A 13,437-nucleotide genomic window follows, 5' to 3' on the forward strand; every position below is an offset into this window, starting at 1 on the left:
TTTTTACAGTTTATGGTCCTCAAAATACCCTACACCCCTTTATCACAGGGCAGCACTATGACTTTACTGCATTGTGCTGCCCTAATGTCCAGGCCCAGCTTGGCAATCTGCCAAGGCGAGAAGATGCCCGGTGGGCCGGCGACTTTGAACTGCAAAATGGGCCGCCGGCCCTTTAAAACTTCTGACTAGGCCCTGCGTGTGCACTCTCTCTCTCGTTGCATGCGCTCACAAGGGCAGCGGTGGCCCACATCAGTGTAGCCCCCATTTGTGCTTGTGCAAGGCTATGGCCCTCGTCAGTTCAGGCAAGCAGGAGAGTGCGTGCAAACAGGGCCTAGCCAGAAGTTTGAAAAGGCCGCAGCTCTGGCGCACACAGGATGCTTGCCTCTCTGTGTCTGATGCTAGCCTGTACCAGCACCAGAGAACAGTGGAGTGAGTCAGCAGCAATCAAGATGAAAGGTCAGCTACCTGCCTGTGTGTTCTCCCAGGGAGAGATAGGGAAGCTCCAGTTAGCACAGTGAGAGCTTCTCCTCATCTGATCTGCTCCCCAGCAGAGAAGGAAAGACTGGGGGATGTGAAGCGACAAGTGTTTCTGTGAGCAGGAGATGCTGGAGAGCTGCACATGGAAATTTGACTGCCCTGCAGCACAGAGAGCGTGTTATGTGTGTATGATTTATCTGTTGTGTGTGCCTGTGTGAGTTACTTGGGTGTGAGATGTGTGTGTGTGTGTGTGGGATACTTGGGTGTGAGATGTGTTTGTGTGTGGTAGCTGTAGTATGTAGGTGTGTGTATGTGAGATATCTATAGTGTGTGAGGTATGGTATCTGTAGTGTTTGTGTAAGACTTGTATGTAAGGTATCTGTAGTGTGTGTAATACTTGTGTGTGCAGTATCTGTAGTGTGTGTGTGATACTTGGGGGTGAGGAATCTGTAGTGTGTATAATACTTGTGTGTGAGTTATCTGTAGTGTGTGTATATAATACTTGTGTGTGTGTGTGTGTGTGTGTGTGAGGTATCTGTAGTATGTGTGATACTTGTCCAGCATGCATGTGCTTTGTATATGATGCGTATGGAGTGGCCCCCAGACACAGGACAGCGGGGTACTCGGATCTGGGTCTCTCGGTTCTGAGGATGTCACGGTGGCCCTACCCGGTCCGTGGTCCTGCTAAGGGGCGCCCAATACAAGGTGTAGGTGGTGGTGTAGGTTGCAGTAAATAACAAAGACACAGGGTTGCAGTCTCTTTACCTCTTTACTGAAGGCTTCGGCATCCGCAATCCAGAGCACTGTTAACAGGGCTGGCTGAGACCGGCCGGTCCGAAGGCACATCCAGAGTTCCCTTTGCAGGTGGAAATCAGTGCCTACCTACTAGCGCCTGGGTGTTGTAGTACTTCCCTGCTGAGCACCACGGGATAGTCCTCACAACTGTTGTGAATGTTTCTGTTCTTTCTCTCCGTCCCCCAGATGGTTTGGATAGGACGCACCCGTATGACGGGGTAGGCCTGGAGTTATTTTATAGGGACCCTAGAGACGCCCCTCTCCCACAATTGCCTCCGTTGTCTTCATTAGGTGATTAAGGTGAGGCAGCCAACCTAAAATTAACTGCCCTGCCGTTGGTTTGAAGTAATGCGTAGAGCCCAATACTTCCCCGGCGTTCCGGCCACCGGCTACACGCCTCATTAGGATATTGCCGATCTCGGGGCACGACTCCTACTGGTTCTATCGCCTTTGTGCTGTGATCTCGTTTCTCACTTCTCCACAATATACTTCGCTTCATGTCCTTTCTTAAGATGCCGCCGCAATGAAGTGCAGGCGCAGCTCCGTAATGATCTGTCCTTGTGCTAGGCCTCTGTCAGGATCCCACCCCTGACAGGGACCCCCCTGGATCTTCCCAAGCAACGCTCTTCTCTCACTAGATGTTACCTGGGCAAAACCCAGTCAGCTTCTCCCTAACATCCTATCCAACCCCCAGTTTTACCAGAGTGTGAGGAGTGGCCTAATACATAGAACCCTTTGCTCCCCCTGGTGGCCAGAGTGCGAAGTGTAATGTGTGACTGTGATACCTGGTCAGGTGAACTCCTTTAGTGCCATCAGACGTACCATCACTCCCCTTCGTGGCGGAGCGACAGTACTGCAACGACCAGGACTCTGGGGCGCTGCACTCTCCCCCGGTTAAATCCAGTACTCCCGTACTGGGAAAGAAGATCAACAATACATGTTAGCAAAAGAGATAAAAAATTTTGAAATGCAATAAACAAGTAAATTTAACAGTGCTTCCCTTTATGCGAGGTAAGGACACTTGAACGTTACAAACAAAAACATATTTACATAGTGCTTAAGATCTTAAATAATATTTATTAAATAACTGACTATAAATAACCATTATTACCCAGCCGGGCATTCTATCTACTAAGTGCAAATTCTGAACAATAATTTTACTTTTCCTTTAAGGGCGTAAGGCAGGTACCCACTAAAGGCATACTACAAGACTAAAAGTGCAAATCAACATTTTCCTGAGCTCTCTTTCTCGTATGCAGGACTCTCTTGTCTACCCCCACGGGCCTACTGCATCTTTTCTTGGCTCTCTATTATTAGTTCCGATAATCACTTTAACTTCAATTTTATTCACATATCATTATCAACATTTCTATTCCTTATCACTATCTTTCTATCTAGATACTACTATGTAAAACATTATTACTATCCAACTTTCTTAAAACAACATTATATCTCGGCTAATTGCAACAATGATCATTCCCTTTAAGAGGGACGTCTCAAGTCTCTTTGAGGTAGTGCAACTCTCAAGTTGCAAGTCTGCGGTAAACAAGAACTTCTGCGCTGTATCCAGGAACAGTCTCTTCAAAAAGCTCTTTCCTTTGTAAAACCAGTAGGGGACACCTTTAAGAAGGTGCAACTATTTACAGCAACAGTTTGTGAATCATTCACCGTCCATGATACGGCAGTCTTTTAACCCCTTCACCCCCAAGGGTGGTTTGCACGTTAATGACCGGGCCAATTTTTACAATTCTGACCACTGTCCCTTTATGAGGTTATAACTCTGGAACGCTTCAACGGATCTTGGCGATTCTGACAATGTTTTCTCGTGACATATTGTACTTCATGATAGTGGTAAAATTTCTTCGATATAAGTTGCGTTTATTTGTGAAAAAAACGAATATTTGGCGAAAATTTTGAAAATTTCGCAATTTTCCAACTTTTAATTTTTATGCCCTTAAATCACAGACATATGTCACGCAAAATACTTAATAAGTAACATTTCCCACATGTCTACTTTACATCAGCACAATTTTGGAACCAAAATTTTTTTTTGTGACGGAGTTATAAGGGTTAAAAGTTGACCAGCAATTTCTCATTTTTACAACACCATTTTTTTTTAGGGACCACATCTCATTTGAAGTCATTTTGAGGGGTCTATATGATAGAAAATACCCAAGTGTGACACCATTCTAAAAACTGCACCCCTCAAGGTACTCAAAACCACTTTCAAGAAGTTTATTAACCCTTCAGGTGTTTCACAGGAATTTTTGGAATGTTTAAATAAAAATGAACATTTAACTTTTTTTCACACAAAATTTATTTCAGATCCAATTTTTTTTTTTTTTACCAAGGGTAACAGGAGAAAATAGACCCCAAAATTTGTTGTACAATTTGTCCTGAGTATGCTGATACCCCATATGTGGGGGTAATCCACTGTTTGGGCGCATGGCAGAGCTCGGAAGGAAAGGAGCGCCATTTGACTTTTCAATGCAAAATTGACTGGAATTGAGATGGGACGCCATGTTGCATTTGGAGAGCCCCTGATGTGCCTAAACATTGAAACCCCCCACAAGTGACACCATTTTGGAAAGTAGACCCCCTAAGGAACTTATCTAGATGTGTGGTGAGCACTTTGACCCAACAAGTGCTTCACAGAAGTTTATAATGCAGAGCGGTAAAAATAAAAAATCATATTTTTTTCACAAAAATGATATTTTCGCCCCCAATTTTTTATTTTCCCAAGGGTAAGAGAAGAAATTGGACCACAAAAATTGTTGTGCAATTTGTCCTGAGTACGCTGATACCCCATATGTGGGTGTAAACCATTGTTTGGGCGCAGGGCAGAGCTCGGAAGGGAAGGAGCGCCATTTGACTTTTCAATGCAAAATTGACTGGAATTGAGATGGGACGCCATGTCGCATTTGGAGAGCCCCTGATGTGCCTAAACATTGAAACCCCCCACAAGTGACACCATTTTGGAAAGTAGACCCCCTAAGGAACTTATCTAGATGTGTGGTGAGCACTTTGACCCAACAAGTGCTTCACAGAAGTTTATAATGCAGAGCCGTAAAAATAAAAAATCATATTTTTTCACAAAAATGATCTTTTCGACCCCATTTTTTTATTTCCCCAAGGGTAAGAGAAGAAATTAGAGCACAAAAGTTGTTGTGCAATTTGTCCTGAGTACGACGATACCCCATATGTGGGGGTAAACCACTGTTTGGGTGCATAGCAGAGCTCGGAAGGGAAGGAGCGCTATTTTACTTTTCAATGCAAAATTGACTGGAATTAAGATGGGATGCCATGTTGCGTTTGCAGAGCCCCTGATGTGCCTAAACATTAAAAACCCCCACAAGTGACCCCATATTGGAAACTAGACCCCCCAAGGAACTAATCTAGATGTGTTGTGAGAACTTTGAACCCCCAAGTGTTTCACTACGGTTTATAACGCAGAGCCGTGAAAATAAATTCTTTTTTTTTTCACAAAAATGATTTTTTAGCCCCCAGTTTTGTATTTTCACAAGGGTAACAGGATAAATTGGACCCCAAAATTTGTTGTCCAATTTGTCCTGAGTATGCTGATACCCGATATGTGGGGGGGAACCACTGTTTGGGCGCATGACAGAGCTCGGAAAAGAAGGAGCGCCATTTGGAATGCAGACTTAAATGGATTGGTCTGCAGGCGTCACGTTGCATTTGCAGAGCCCCTGATGTACCCAAACAGTACAAACCCCCCACAAGTGACCCCATATTGGAAACTAGACCCCCCAAGGAACTTATCTAGATGTGTTGTGAGAACTTTGAACCCCCAAGTGTTTCACTACAGTTTATAACGCAGAGCCGTGAAAATAAATTCTTTTTTTTTTTCACAAAAATGATTTTTTAGCCCCCAGTTTTGTATTTTCACAAGGGTAACAGGATAAATTGGACCCCAAAATTTGTTGTCCAATTTGTCCTGAGTATGCTGATACCCGATATGTGGGGGGGAACCACTGTTTGGGCACATGACAGAGCTCGGAAGGGAAGGAGCGCCATTTGGAATGCAGACTTAAATGGATTGGTCTGCAGGCGTCACGTTGCATTTGCAGAGCCCCTGATGTACCCAAACAGTACAAACCCCCCACAAGTGACCCCATATTGGAAACTAGACCCCCCAAGGAACTTATCTAGATGTGTTGTGAGAACTTTGAACCCCCAAGTGTTTCACTACAGTTTACAACGCAGAGCCGTGAAAATAAAAAATCTTTTTTTTCCCACAAAACTTATATTTGGCCCCCAGTTTTGTATTTTCCCAAGGGTAGCAGGAGAAATTGGACCACAAAAGATGATGTCCAATTTGTCCTGAGTACGCTGATACCCCATATGTTGGGGTAAACCCCTGTTTGGGCACACGGGAGAGCTCGGAAGGGAAGGAACACTGTTTTCCTTTTTCAACGCAGAATTGGCTGGAATTCAGATCGGATGCCATATCCCATTTGGAAAGCCCCTGATGTGCCCGAACAGTGGAAAACCCCCAATTATAACTGAAACCCTAATCCAAACACACCCCTTACCCTAATCCCAACAGTAACCCTAACCACTCCTCTAACCCAGACACACCCAACCCTATTCCCAACCGTAAATGTAATCCAAACCCTAACCCTATCTTTAGCCCCAACCCTAACTGTAGCCCCAACCCTAGCCCCAACCCTAGCCCTAACCCTAGCAATAACCCTAGCCCTAACTCTAGTCCTAACTCTAGCCCTAACCCTAACCCTAATGGGAAAATGGAAATAAATACATTTTTTAATTTTTTTATTTTTCCCTAACTAAGGGGGTGATGAAGGGGGGTTTGATTTACTTTTATAGCGGGTTTTTTAGCGGATTTTTATGATTGGCAGCCGTCACACACTGAAAGACGCTTTTCATTGCAAAAAATATTTTTTGCGTTACCACATTTTGAGAGCTGTAATTTTTCCATATTTGAGTCCACAGAGTCATGTGAGATCTTGTTTTTTGCGGGATGCGTTGACGTTTTTATTGGTAACATTTTCGGACACGTGACACTTTTTGATCGCTTTTTATTCCGATTTTTGTGAGGCAGAGTGATCAAAAACCAGCTATTCATGAATTTCTTTTTGGGGAGGCGTTTATACCGTTCCGCGTTTGGTAAAATTGATAAAGCAGTTTTATTCGTCGGGTCAGTACGATTACAGCGATATCTCATTTATATCTTTTTTTATGTTTTGGCGCTTTTATACGATAAAAACTATTTTATAGAAAAAATAATTATTTTGGTATCGCTTTATTCTCAGGACTATAACTTTTTTATTTTTTTGCTGATGATGCTGTATGGTGGCTCGTTTTTTGCGGGACAAGATGACGTTTTCAGCGGTACAATGGTTATTTATATCAGTCTTTTGGATTGCGTGTTATTCCACTTTTTGTTCGGCGGTATGATAATAAAGCGTTGTTTTTTGCCTCGTTTTTTTTTTTTTTTCTTACGGTGTTTACTGAAGGGGTTAACTAGTGGGCCAGTTTTATAGGTCGGGTCGTTACGGACGCGGCGATACTAAATATGTGTACTTTTATTGTTTTTTTAATTTTATTTAGATAAAGAAATGTATTTATGGGAATAATATTTTTTTTTTTTCATTATTTTGGAATATTTTTTTTTTTTTTTCTTACACATTTGGAAATTTTTTTTTTTACTTTTTTACTTTGCCCCAGGGGGGGACAATACAGATCGGTGATCTGTCAGTTTGCATAGCACTCTGACAGATCACCGATCTGCGAGAAGTGCAGGCTGCTTCACAGTGCCTGCTCTGAGCAGGCTTCTGTGAAGCCACCTCCCTCCCTGCAGGACCCGGATCCGCGGCCATCTTGGATCCGGGTCTGGAGCAGGCAGGGAGGGAGGTAAGACCCTCGCAGCAACGCGATCACATCGCGTTGCTGCGGGGGGCTCAGGGAAGCCCGCAGGGAGCCCCCTCCCTGCGCGATGCTTCCCTGCACCGCCGGCACATCGCGATCATGTTTGATCGCGGTGTGCCGGGGGTTAATGTGCCGGGGGCGGTCCGTGACCGCTCCTGGCACATAGTGCCGGATGTCAGCTGCGATATGCAGCTGACACCCGGCCGCGATCGGCCGCGCTCCCCCCGTGAGCGCGGCCGATCGCGTATGACGTACTATTCCGTCCTTGGGAAGTAGAGCCCACCCCACATGGACGGAATAGTACGTCTAATGACAGAAAGGGGTTAAAACAGTGATACATTTTGTGAAAACATAAAACAATAGGGATCCCGGGTAAACAAAGGGATCCCTTTAAGGACTAACCCTGGTCGGGTTTAAGCAGCAGAACATCAGACAAACAAACAGTTAACTATGTACAGTTGTTGCGGTTCTGAGGTTTACTCTTGTGGCTGCAGCGGTTTTACCCTGAACACTCTCCCCTTCGGCCGGGAAAGGGTGGTACCCAGGGTCACATCCTGGGTCCATGCCGTTTGCTCCCAGGTAGCGGGAGCCTCCATCTCCGTTCCTGCAATGGACTCAACTCCCGGTCCTCCGGCGCCGCTAGGAGAGCTGCACATCGCCGGACGTCCCGTGCCCACCAGCCTTTTCCGTTCTGCCACCGGGTATAGGTGATGGCATCCCCAGGTTGCAGGTCGCGATCAGCATTGACCTCCCCGTGGCAGGGCTCCACCTCATCCCGAGCAACACGCACCGTCACCGGCGACCCGATCTCCTGGATCATCCCCCTACCTTCCTGGGGTTGAAAGGCCATGGCGACGCCCCATTTTGGTGGAGAGTCATCCCGCAGGTTGATTGAAATCCCGCATCCAGCCTCCTTTCGCTCCATCCTCTGGTGCCGCCGATACTCCGTCCACAGGAGAACCCTGAGGTCCATTTCCCGCGACCCATGGCTGGGCAACGCAGCAGCTGGGCCCTCCACCACAGAGGACGGGGCGAACGCGGGGGTCAGCCGTATCTCCGTGGCACGACCAGGTCCAGGATTCGTCCAGGAGCCAGCTTCACCTTGGTCGGTCCACTCTGAAGGTGTGAACGCAGCTGCCTCCAACGATGTGGGACGCGCCCCCCTCTGAGCACATCTCCAGGAGGACACCAGCCGACGGGCCTCAGCCAAACCCAGCCAGTCATCCCGCGGCTGGTCGTCGGGCCCCCTTGCGTGGGGCTCCGGTGAGGTCACTCCCCCCAGCGGTGGCGGGTCAGAATCTTCTTTCCCCGCTGGGGACTGCTGCTGGGCCTAAGCGCTCCCACGTGGACGCCTGGGGGTCGCCATGTTGGTATCTGGTTCCTCCTCGGGATCTTCTTCCTGCGCTCTCTTTCGGGATCAGCCCCGTCTCCATGGTCTCCACCCTCCATAGAGAATGAGAAGGCGGACCTCAGCTGCTGACGGACATGTCCTCAGGATACAGAAATACTTATACTGGGCGGCCATTGTTCTTCGCGCTCTTCAGTTTGTCCTCGCCCCCAAATCCACGCCCTTCTTCTTCTCCTGCGCTCCTCGTGGCACTGCAATGGCGGCGATTTTGGCGGAAATTTTTGGCGGCAAATAGCAATACACAGTCTTTGCAATTAATCACGGTTCAAGCACAATTCAGTCACAGTTCCAAGGCACACATGACCTGATTCTTCAGGCTTAAGTAGATCCTGTTCATGACGCCAAGTTGGAGCGGCCCCCAGATGCAGGACAGCGGAGTACTCGGATCCGGGTCTCTCGGTTCTGAGGATTTCACGGTGGCCCGACCCAGTCCGTGGTCCTGCTAAGGGGTGCCCAATACAAGGTGTAGGTGGTGGTGTAGGTCGCAGTAAACAATGAAGACACAGGGTTGCAGTCTCTTTACCTCTTTACTGAAGGCTTCGGCATCCGCAATCCAGAGCACTGTTAACAGGGCTGGCTGAGACCGGCCGGTCCGAAGGCACATCCAGAGTTCCCTTTGCAGGTGGAAATCAATGCCTACCTACTAGCGCCTGGGTGTTGTAGTACTTCCCTGCTGAGCACCACGGGATAGTCCTCACAACTGTCGTGAATGTTTCTGTTCTTTCTCTCCGTCCCCCAGATGATTTGGATAGGACGCACCCGTATGACGGGGTAGGCCTGGAGTTATTTTATAGGGACCCTAGAGACGCCCCTCTCCCACAATTGCCTCCGTTGTCTTCATTAGGTGATTAAGGTGAGGCAGCCAACCTAAAATTAACTGCCCTGCCGTTGGTTTGAAGTAATGCGTAGAGCCCAATACTTCCTCGGCGTTCCGGCCACCGGCTACATGCCTCAGTAGGATGTTGCTGATCTCGGGGCATGACTCCTGTTATGAACTGGTGGCCTAGGAGCAGCATGGACGAGCTCTGGAGTAGGTGGCCTCTATACTGACCGCAGACCCTGAACTTAATGAACTTAACACATCAACTAGAAGTAGCCGTGGGATGTTCCTGTCACTCCCTAGACACCTCGTCACGGCCGGAGGACTAATTACACCTAAAGAAAGAAACAGGAATACTATCTTACCTCAGAGAAAATTCCCAAAGGAAAGGCAGCCCCCCACAAATATTGACTGTGAGAGGAGAGGGAAATTACAAACGCAGACTGAAAACAGAATTTAGCAAAGGAGGCCACGCTACCTAGAAAGAAAAGACAGGAAAGAGTACTGTGCAGTCAGTATAAAAAATACTACAAAATCCACCACAGAGAATACAAAAATCTCCACACCTAACTAAAGGCATGGAGGGTAACTCTGTGACTCCAGAGCTTCCAACTTGGCTGAATAAATCTTAACACAGACAAAGCTGGACAAGAAAAAAACATAGCAATTCACAGAACTATTAAGTCTACCACATGTGGACTGCAAAAACAGAGCCAGGACTTATCTTTGATGATTTGAACAATCCAGAAGGAGAAACCAAGCAGAGATGTGGATCCCTAGAAAACAATGGACAACTGGTACTCAAAAAAGGAAGGAGCCAGACTAAATAGCCCCATCCAAAGTGGAAGCAGCTGATGACTGTTGTGAAGGACAAACAGCAGCACTACCACTCATAACCACCAGAGGGAGCCCAAGAGCATAACCCACAACAGAATTCACAACAGTACCCCCCCTTGAGGAGGGGTCACCGAACCCTCACCAGAGCCCCCAGGCCGATCCGGACGAGCCAAATGGAAGGCACGAACCAAATCGTCAGCATGAACATCGGAGGCAACAACCCAAGAATTATCCTCCTGGCCATAACCCTTCCACTTGACAAGATACTGAAGCCTCCGTCTAGAAAAACGAGAATCCAAGATCTTCTCCACAACATACTCCAACTCCCCATCAATCAACAACGGGGCAGGAGGATCAACAGAGGGAACCACGGGCACCACATATTTCCGCAACAAAGATCTATGAAAAACATTATGGATGGAAAAAGAGGCTGGAAGGGCCAAACGAAAAGACACTGGATTGATAATCTCAGAAATCCTATAAGGACCAATAAACCGAGGCTTGTACTTCGGGGAAGAAACCTTCATAGGAACATGACCAAATCCCCAACCCGAAGCCGGGAACCCACACGCCGACGACGGTTGGCAAATTGCTGAGCCTCCTCCTGAGACAACACAAAATTGTCCACAACATGAGCCCAAATCTGCTGCAACCTGTCAACCACAGAGTCCACCCCAGGACAATCAGAAGACTCAACCTACCCTGAAGAAAAACGAGGATGAAACCCAGAATTACAAAAGAATGGTGACACCAAGGTAGCAGAACTAGCCCGATTTTTAAGGGCAAACTCGGCCAATGGCAAGAAAGCCACCCAATCATCCTGATCAGCAGACACAAAGCATCTCAAATAAGTTTCCAAAGTCTGGTTAGTTCGCTCGGTTTGGCCGTTTGTCTGAGGATGAAATGCGGAAGAAAAAGACAAATCAATGCCCAGCTTAGCACAAAAGGACCGCCAAAACCTAGAAACAAACTGGGAACCTCTATCAGACACAATATTCTCCGGAATGCCATGCAAACGAACCACATGCTGAAAAAACAACGGAACCAACTCAGAAGAGGAAGGCAACTTAGGCAAAGGTACCAAATGAACCGTCTTAGAAAACCGGTCACAGACCACCCAGATAACAGACATCCTCTGGGAAACAGGAAGATCCGAAATAAAATCCACAGAAATATGCGTCCAAGGCCTCTCAGGGACCGGCAAAGGCAAAAGCAACCCACTGGCGCTGGAGCAGCAAGGTTTGGCCCGCGCACAAGTCCCACAGGACTGCACAAAAGAACGCACATCCCGTGACAAAGAAGGCCACCAAAAGGACCTACTAACCAAATCTCTGGTACCAAAAATCCCAGGATGGCCAGCCAACACAGAACAGTGAACCTCAGAAATCACTTTACTAGTCCATCTGTCAGGAATAAACAGTTTCCCCGCTGGACAGCGATCAGGTTTATCAGCCTGAAACTCCTGAAGAGCCCGTCGCAAATCAGGGGAGATGGCAGAAAGAATCACCCCCTCCTTAAGAATACCAACCGGCTCAAGAATCCCAGGGGAATCAGGCAAGAAACTCCTAGAGAGGGCATCAGCCTTAACATTCTTAGAACCTGGAAGATACGAGACAACAAAATCAAAACGGGAGAAAAACAGGGACCATTGGGCCTGTCTAGGATTCAGCCGTTTGGCAGACTAAAGGTAAATCAGATTCTTATGATCGGTCAAGACCACAATACGGTGCTTGGCCCCCTCAAGCCAATGTCGCCACTCCTCAAATGCCCACTTCATAGCCAACAACTCACGATTGCCGACATCATAATTGTGTTCCGCAGGCGAAGACTTTCGAGAAAAGAAGGCACACGGTTTCATCAAGGAACCATCAGAATTCCTCTGAGACAAAACGGCCCCTGCCCCAATCTCAGAAGCGTCAACCTCAACCTGAAAAGGAAGAGAAACATCCGGCTGACGCAACACAGGGGCAGAAGTAAATCTGCGCTTAAGCTCCTGAAAGGCAGAAACGGCCTCAGAGGACCAATTAGCTACATCAGCGCCCTTCCTCGTCAAATCGGTCAGGGGTTTAACCACACTGGAGAAGTTGGCAATGAAACGGCGATAAAAATTAGCAAAGCCCAAAAATTTCTGAAGGCTCTTCACGGATGTGGGCTTGATCCAATCATGAATGGCCTGAACCTTAGCCGGATCCATTTCTATAGATGATGGAGAAAAAATTAAGCCCAAAAAAGAAACCTTCCGTACTCCAAAGAGGCACTTAGACCCCTTCACAAACAAGGCATTATCACGAAGGACCTGAAATACCATCCTAACTTGTTTCACATGAGACTCCCAATCATCTGAAAAAAACAAAATATCATCCAAATATACAATCATGAATTTATCAAGATAATTCCGAAAAATATCATGCATGAAGGACTGAAACACAGATGGGGCATTAGAGAGTCCGAATGGCATCACAAGATACTCAAAATGGCCCTCGGGCGTATTAAACGCAGTTTTCCATTCATCACCCTGCTTAATACGAACCAGATTATATGCCCCTCGAAGGTCAATCTTAGTAAACCAACTAGCCCCCTTTATTCTGGCAAACAAATCAGAAAGCAAAGGCAAAGGGTATTGGAATTTGACCGTGATCTTATTCAAGAGGCGAGAATCAATACAGGGTCTCAAGGAGCCATCCTTCTTGGCAACAAAAAAAAAACCTGCTCCTAATGGAGAAGAAGATGGCCGAATATGCCCCTTCTCCAAAGACTCCTTTACATAGCTCCATATGGCGGCATGTTCAGGCACAGACAGGTTGAAAAGTCGGCCCTTAGGAAACTTACAGCCTGGAATCAAATCAATAGCACAATCACAGTCCCTATGCGGTGGAAGGGAACTGGACTTGGGCTCATTGAAAACATCCTGGAAATCTGACAGAAACTCAGGAATTTCAGAAGAGGGGGAGGAGGAAATTGACATCAGAGGAACGTCATCGTGAACCCCCTGACAACCCCAACTAGTCACAGACATAGATTTCCAATCCAACACCGGATTATGTACCTGTAACCATGGAAACCCCAGCACAACAGCATCATGCAAATTATGTAACACCAGGAAGCGACAATCTTCCTGATGGGCTGGCGCCATGCACATGGTTAACTGTGTCCAAAACTGAGGTTTATTTTTAGCCAATGGTGTAGCATC

This window comes from Ranitomeya variabilis, chromosome 1 (genome assembly GCF_051348905.1).
Source record: "Ranitomeya variabilis isolate aRanVar5 chromosome 1, aRanVar5.hap1, whole genome shotgun sequence".
In the NCBI taxonomy this organism is placed as follows: domain Eukaryota; kingdom Metazoa; phylum Chordata; class Amphibia; order Anura; family Dendrobatidae; genus Ranitomeya; species Ranitomeya variabilis.